General features: G+C 39.1%; 1 long non-coding RNA gene across 1 annotated transcript in view; it reads right to left on the reverse strand.

The window, feature by feature from the left end:
• Positions 1-1,404, reverse strand: part of LOC107591904 (uncharacterized) — a 4,679-nt gene extending 3,275 nt beyond the window's left edge. The window contains exons 1-2 of the long non-coding RNA XR_001609921.1: positions 1,236-1,404; positions 1,047-1,093 (exon numbers count right to left, since the gene is read on the reverse strand). This is a non-coding gene — a long non-coding RNA (uncharacterized lncRNA). The remainder of the gene's footprint in view (positions 1-1,046; positions 1,094-1,235) is intronic.
• Positions 1,405-8,592: the final 7,188 nt, after the last annotated feature.

Consider the following 8,592-nt stretch of genomic DNA (forward strand, 5'->3'; position numbering starts at 1 on the left):
TTTAGCAATGTGGTCTGAGAAATTCAGCTTATCATCAATCACAACTCCAAGGTTTCTAGCTGTTTTTGAAGGAGTTATGGTTGATGAGCCTAACTGGATGGTGACATTTTGATAAAGTGATGGGTTTGTTGAAACCACAAGCAGTTCTGTCTTAGTCTTATTATAATAAAATGCTTTTATTTTTTACATTTTATTTACAACAAATTTTTTGAATTTAGTTGCCGTGTTTCTGCACGTTGTTGCGTGAAGAACGCGTCCACAAAAGGAGTTCATTCAGAGCCGCGCAGACACGTTCATGCATTCGGGGCATTTTGTGCAGATAGCCTATATATGTAGAATATTAACGTTATGTTGTATAAATAATGAAGCGTATTCTATATGAGATAAATGATGAGTTAAATCCCATTGATTAAAAACTTGCTATCAAATACTTAATTCTGGTCATCCTCAGCGCGTGCAGCTCAAAACAAAAATGCAGAACATTAATAACTACTGTCATATACATAACGTTATAATAAGAGCACTAATATAAAAAAGTGAATTCTTAGAGTTTCGCTGATGTTTAATGCTATCTACCTTTTAATCAAAACATTATTTTTGTATCTGCGAGGTGTCCATTTCACATTTTCCCTGTGTGTTAACGTCAGTAATTATGGCTGACGAATGTCTGACTTGACTCTTGTTAATGTATTTTGCCCCCACCCCCCAAAGGGCCACTATCAGTCGACTATCGGCAAGATTCAAAAATTCCAATTCGACTATAAAAATCCTTAGTTGGGGACACCCCTAAATATTACCACTTTTAGAAACTTACGTTATGGTGTTCGCTTGGTTTGAGACTATGTCCCAAGAGGATGTCTGAGTCACAGATGAAAATGGCTTATTATTGTAATACAGTAAGTAAGTAATACAGGTTTGAAACAACAAAGAGTGAGTAAATGATGACAGAACTTTCATTTTTGGAAAAACGGGCCCTTTAAGAAGTAACTAATGAATTTACATTGATGCATGAATATGCAGCTTTAAATCAATTTAAATGTACTTACATGACAAAAGATGCAGCGACCTGTTCCTGGTGGCTCTTTATCTGCATCTGACACAAACCAAATGGAGAAAAAGAGGAAACATCTATGAATTTCAGTGAAATATTGCACATATCAATACAAATTAAAATGTATTTTAGTTTTGACACCTTTGAGAAGAGATGCAGGATGACTGCTAGGTTGATCACTTACATCAGTGGTGTCCTGGAGGACCAACATCCTGCAGAGTTTATCTCCAGCCTGTCCACACACCTGCCTGGCAGTTTGTGGTAACCCTGAAGACCTTGATCAGCTGCTTCAGCAGTACAGGATTGGGGCTGGAGCTTAACTCTGCAATCAGGACTAGATGGCAATCAATACTCAAAAGAGAGAACAAACATTATGTTAAAAATAAAAAATATATTTAATATATGGTATATGGTAAAATATCTGAGAATGGAAAAGGGAGAGAAAAGAAAAAATGTATCAGTCAAATAGCCTATTACATAGATTTGTATGAATAAACATGCAGATTAACTATATAGTCAAGATAAATCATAATTACATTAATAAATTAATCTCCGTGGTAACATTAATCTCTGAGGTAATCATCTTTTAAATTGTTGACTTTTTTTTAATTTGAATTAATTGACTGGAATTAATTGACGTCATTTTATTATTGTTGTTATGAAAGGATGCAATTATATGGCCGAGTTATAGATCTGGGCCTGGCTAGGTCGATGAATTCTCAGTAAATGTGCACACCTATGTGATGTATAATTTATATATAATTAAATATAATTACATATAATTTAGATTCTTCTTCTTCCTTTTTTATTTTTCTCTAAACTGTAGCCAACCTCCAGACCGTGCTGCCATATAAATGAACCCAAAGGCTCTTTTAAGAGCCATCCACATTGCATCTCAGGTGTGTACATACTACATAGTTGTTGCTATCATTTTACTTTTTTACACACATCGCTTGTCTTGAGGTGAAAAAATGATCTGTCTAGGTTAATCCACTTTTTTAAAAAAAATCTTTGTTTTGGTAATCTTTAATCAAAATCTAAAGATGTGTTTCTGCTCTGGAATGGCATTCTTTTCTGTTGTCTTTTTTTTCATCAGCATCATTCATATCTGCTGAAGCTTACCATGTAAACATGACCATAATATTGAGTTTTCTATTAGAACTTAAAACTACCTTCTATCATTTTACTAAACGGCCATCCCATCATAATACAGTGGTTTACAATCACCTGATCGTAGAGAACCTTGGCTCTCACCTCATCTTTACAGTGGTCATTTCTTTTGGACTGGCGCTGCTATGAATGCAGCCGAACTCAGGGTTCAGCCTCCTTAAGCTGCCATGTACGTAGTCATTACACAGCCTATCGAGTTCTAGCTACGATTCGACTATAAACTGTAAATGCTCAGCAGGCAAGTTATAATCAAAGCATGTTTATCTTTGCGGCTTCTGATGGTGGTTTCATTCTGTTCCCTCAAATCTATTGGCTTTGGTCTTTCTTGGCTTATTGTGGCCTTCATATCACACAGCCTATCTTGGCCTTTGCATTATACAGTTTATCGAGGCACTTCACATAACTCCGCTCATTGTGGTCATCAAGCTAGTCTCACTATTATTGTTTATGAAACTCTGCCTATCGTGGCCTTCATATTACACAGCCTGTCATGGCATTCTCATAAAATGGCCTAACGTGGCCCTTCACATAACTCTGCTCATTATGGTCATCTGGTAAGTCTTATTATTCATGAATCTCGGCCTATCACACCCTTTCAAATAACTGATCTATCATGGCTTTTATGTTACATGACAAGTGTTGTCTTTCTGTGTTAATTGGCCTAATGGCGAACAGTCTATGTTTATAAATATGAATATTTGTGCCTTCTTTCGTCATAAAGTTTAGTATGTTTCTCTTCGCTAGCTACTGGTGGTGGTTTAATTCGTTTATCTACTAAATCTTTGGCTTCAGACTTCACAAATACTTCCCTTCTCATAATTGGCCAATCATAGTCTTTCATCGCTTTATTCACATAATTGGATTATCGTGACCTTTACATAGCACGGCCTCTTGTGGACATCAGGTAAAATGGAATATTATCGTTTATATAACCTGACATATCGTGGCCCCTCACATAACTGGCCCTTCATGGCTTTTCATCGTTTATTCACAAAACCGGCATATCATGACCCTTCGTATATCACGGCCTATCGTGGCCATCAGGTAAGACTGATTATTGTTTTAGGTAATCTGGCCTTAGTGGCCCTTCACGTAATTGGCATGTCATGGCTTTTATTGTTTATTCTCATTATTGGCTTATCACGGCCTTTCGTAGCATGGCCTATCGTGGCCATTCGCATTGCACAAACCATCTCAGCCCTTCGCATAGCACGGCCTTTTGCATAGCATGGCCTATCACATAGCATGGCCTATCACAGCCTTTCGTATAGCATGGCCTATTGCTGCCTTTCGCATAACACATATCAGTTCCTTTCGCACACTATGGCCTATCACAGTCTTTCACATAACGTGGTCTATCTAAGCCTTTTGTTAACCATGGCCTTTCGCATAGCACAGACTGTTACAGCCTTTCGCATAGCATGGCCTTTTGCATAGCACTGACTATCAGTGACTTTTGCATACTATGGCCTCTCACAGTCTTTCACATAGCGTGGCCTATCACAGCCTTTCGTTAACCATGGCCTATCGCATAGCACCATCTATCACAGTCTTTCGCATAGCATCGCCTATCACAGCCTTTCATTTAGCATGGCCTTTCGCGGCCTTTCGAGTAACACGGACAATCACAGTCTTTCGCATAGCATGGCTATTTTCGAAAAAAAGTCTAACATTAGTTTTTAGGTACAGAAATGGAATAAAGTAATTAAATGTAAAACAGCATTGCATATTTGACTGTATAAATTAAAGAATAATCTTTATTAAAGTTACAAAAGCTATTCAATCAAGAGCAGTGAGTGATTTCTTTGTTGTTGCTGTTTGATTAATATTAAGAAAGTGCTGTCACTTTAAGACACTGTAAGTACATTCAGTCGGCTATGTCTGCTATAGGATACTTAGCAAGACGGACATTTTGACATAATTTTTGTGTGAATTTGTCCATTTAAACAATACTTCAGAGAGAGCTTAATATTTGCACGTGTTCTGAGGCGCGGGTTTGCATGATTCGGATGAGCGCATGCACAAATCTTCTCACTGCGCACGCGAGCTCGCGTCCTCTGGCTCTTAAATGGTTCAACTGGCAAAGCTTAAACGAGTTTTACTTAAACACAGATATCAACGTGTGCAGTTCAGGTCTCACCTTTGCGCGTGTGCTGTCAGCACCCGGGTGATGACAGAATATGACTGCTCATATTCCAACATACAGCATTCGCATTGAACAAGAGTGAATGGTTTGTTAAGAAAGTGCTGTCACTTTAATACACTGTAAGTACATTCAGTCGGCTATGTCTGCTATAGGATACTTAGCAAGACGGACATTTTGACATAATTTTTGTGTGAATTTGTCCATTTAAACAATACTTCAGAGAGAGCTTAATATTTGCACGTGTTCTGAGGCGCGGGTTTGCATGATTCGGATGAGCGCATGCACAAATCTTCTCACTGCGCACGCGAGCTCGCGTCCTCTGGCTCTTAAATGGTTCAACTGGCAAAGCTTAAACGAGTTTTACTTAAACACAGATATCAACGTGTGCAGTTCAGGTCTCACCTTTGCGCGTGCGCTGTCAGCACCCGGGTGATGACAGAATATGACTGCTCATATTCCAACATACGGCATTCGCATTGAACAAGAGTGAATGGTTTGTCCACTTTTTTTTTTCTTCATCGCTGTTGTTGTAATGTATTGGGAAGCCAGAATGCGCATCCATCAACAGAAACATACATTAGCCAAACCCTGTTTGTTTAATATGTTATTTACTGTATAGCAAACCATATTACAGATGAGATGTCAGATTTAAGTTGAACCGCGGTCCTATTGCGTGCCGAACCGTGTGTGGAGAACCATACGGTTCGTTTTTATTCTGCGAACTGTTCCACCCTTAGCTCAGACTATCTCAGCCTTTCGTATAACATGGCCTATTGCGGCCTTTCGCATAGCACAGACTATTACAGTCTTTCGCATAGCATCGCCTATCACAGCCATTCGCATAGCATGGCCTTTCGCGGCCTTTCGTTTAGCATGGACTATTGCGGCTTTCACATAGCACAGGCTATCAGAGCCTTTCGCATACTATGGTCTATTGCGGCCTTTTGCATAGCATAGACAATCACAGCCATTCGCATAGCATGGCCTTTCGCGGCCTTTCGTTTAGCATGGACTATTGCGGCTTTCACATAGCACAGGCTATCAGAGCCTTTCGCATACTATGGTCTATTGCGGCCTTTTGCATAGCATAGACAATCACAGCCTTTCGCATAGCATGGCCTTTCACGGCTTTTTGCATAGCATGGCCTACCACAGCCTTTCACATAGCACCGCCTATCGCGGCCTTTCGCATGGCACATTTATCACATGGCCTATCCGTGCCTGTCACATCACATGGCCTATCGGGGCTATCAGGTAGACAGACTATTGTTGATTTTATATAAGCTGGCCTTTAGTGGCCCTTTTCTTAATTGGCCTGTTATGGCTTTCCGTTGGTTATTCACATAATTAGCTTATCGTGTCCCTTCGCGCTGCATGGACTATCGAGGCCTTTGCATAGCACGGCCTATCGAGGCCATCTGGTAAAACTGAATATTATCATTTATGTAACCTGGCCTGTAACCTGAAATGTGTTTTCATCATTTTATTCACAAAACTGGCATATCTTATCCTCTTGCAAGGGTTTTCATTAAACAATGCTTTTAAGGGTTCAATAGCTAGCTAAAAAAATTGTTCCACAAGGTTTATTTATCAATCTTCATTCTGTGTCCCATGCTTTCTTAGTATTTCTTTAATTATGTGTTATGTGATCTGGTTTATTTTGGGGGTTCACTCATTGGGTTCCAATGGTTAGATGGATTTTTGTCTGCAGAGTTTTCAAGTATTTGCGGGAGTCAAGCCCAAAATTATTTATATCCATTTCATTACTGGCATTTACACTCTTCGTTTTTTTAACCCGGCCTACTGTGGTTTCTACGTAACATGATCTACGTGGTCTATCTGCGTTAATCGGCCTAACGTGTTAATTGGCCTAATGAGGCCTCTCATTAGCCCGTCAGGGCCTCTACAATACACAGCCCGTCGAGGCCTTCACTTTACACGGCCTTTTGAGGCTTTCACATTACACGGCCTTTTGAGGCTTTCACATTACACGGCCTTTTGAGGTTTTCACATTACACAGCCTATTGTGGCCTTTGCACAACATGGCCAAGTGCAACCATCAGGTAATTCTGAATATTATTGTTTATGTAACTTAGCCTATCCTGGCCCTTCACAACATTGGCCTATCATGGCTTTTCTCATTACATGAACTACGCTGTATTTGCGTTAAATGGCATAATGCGGCCTGTCATAACATAACTCATACAGTCATTTGTCACACACTAATATTTATTAATTATGCCTTCTTTTCATAAAATTTTATGCTAATCTTTTGTCTTTTCATTTTAGGAAATCCAGTCAAGAATAGCCTCAACTGGTGGGTATCAATTCACACTTCTTTTTGGGGGTAGGCTCCACCCCTGCCTTCATCTTCAGGCAGGATCTTCCAAATCTGCGTCCTCGGGATTTGGACAAAGGACGGGGCCTATGCCAAAGAACTTTTCTATACAACTATTCACTAATTATTGTAGCTCACTCACCACCATCCGTTAACACTTTAGGCCAGTTACTAGTTCCTTTTTTTCCTGAAATGTTGAACTGTGAATGCAAAGTGAACCGAGAAGAAAATGCAACCTTAATGTAAGTCGTTGTTTTGGAGCAAGGCGTGTAATCTACCAGTCTGAAAGTGTGAATTATCATATAACATAATTTTCAATTTTTGGTAAAGGTAAACTTAGCTCTAAAGGAATTAATAATTGTATATATATATATATATATAGGGAACTTTGACAGTATCGCTGTCTTAGGACTGATAAAATTAATCATCCATCTATCGATCAATTGACCTTTAAGACATTACATGAACAAAACACAAGACACTTCTCTTTAAATACCAATGGGACTTTATTAATTTGTTCTAATACATGTAGACTAATCTAACACAGACACATGCACTCACACATTCACAAAAGTAGAAAAAGAAAGAGAAAGAAAGAACGAAAGAACAAAAGAAAGAATGGCTTTGAGAAAAGTGAAAGAATGAAATCACAAGTTTCTAGCAACATGCAGTTTCTTAGACCTGACCTGAATGAACCATCTGTCATTAATTTAGCCATGTCATTGAGTCATCAATGAGTCTATGAAACTTTATATCAATACACCAGTTCAGCTAGAATCTGGAGGCATTATTTACATATCTTGGGTTGCATCTTTGAATGGGGATACTCTTTTGTTGCATTATTCTCTGAAAGGGGTTTCCCAGGTTTGCTCATTTGTTGGAGGTTTTGGTCACATCTTGAGTAAAGTCTTGGGAAGCTTGTTAAGTTTGAGGTGAGGAAAGACAGCACAACCTAACTTGGAAAACAAGGCTCTCAATGGAAAATAAACTAAAGTAAATGAAAGAAAAGAAAAATGAGACTAGAATGGTTGGCTGATGATGCTGGATTTTGGGCTAGTCCTAGACTCAGACTAGAGTTGGTTTCTCTGACTATACTGATGATTCATTCATGTCATGAGTTTTTAAACTCTGCTGGTTGACTGGTTGACAGGGTGTAACTGTGCTCTTCTCCACTCACATTAAAAGACATGTTAGGTGTGCTCGACTGGAAGCAGTGGAAGTACCGTGAGAGTGATTTGAAAGCATGCAGAGCTATCTGCTCTCTGTAGCTCTCGCGGTACTTTGAAGTCATACACCGATCGGTCTGCAAAGTGCCACTTCAAGTCGAACACACCTGTTATCTTCTCAGTTACATGGTCCCTAATTGTCCCGCTCTTGCAGTGTAGAATTTAGTTGTGAAATCAGTAATGAGAATATGACCCATTTTACCCAGAAATTAGTAACATTTGGGAAATTAACATTCGCACACATACCAAACATCACATCTTGGAGACCCACAGTCCTGTAGAGTTTACCTCCAACCCTAATTAAATACAGCTGAACCAGCTAATCAATCTCCTCAGGACCACTTGAAAATCACAGTGTGTTGAAGCAGGTTATTAATAAAGTGGGCAGGGTTGCAAGAGAGTGGGCAGGGTTGAAGACCTCTGTTATAAACTATTCAAAATTACTCATAATCATGGAATGAACAGTGAGTGATTAAAACATGAAAGTCAAACATGTGAGTTACACATATAACATATAATTATGCAATGCAATTGTATTTGAATATAAGACCTCTTAACATTGTTTTGGAATGATCTGGTGCGTTTAGATATGTCAAGGTAGACATTATGCTACTTAGAGAGTGGTTTGAAGAGGATTTCAGTCCTGTGTTCAAGAGGTCAG

Source organism: Sinocyclocheilus grahami, unplaced genomic scaffold (assembly GCF_001515645.1).
Source record: "Sinocyclocheilus grahami isolate Dianchi unplaced genomic scaffold, SAMN03320097.WGS_v1.1 scaffold147.1, whole genome shotgun sequence".
NCBI lineage: Eukaryota > Metazoa > Chordata > Actinopteri > Cypriniformes > Cyprinidae > Sinocyclocheilus > Sinocyclocheilus grahami.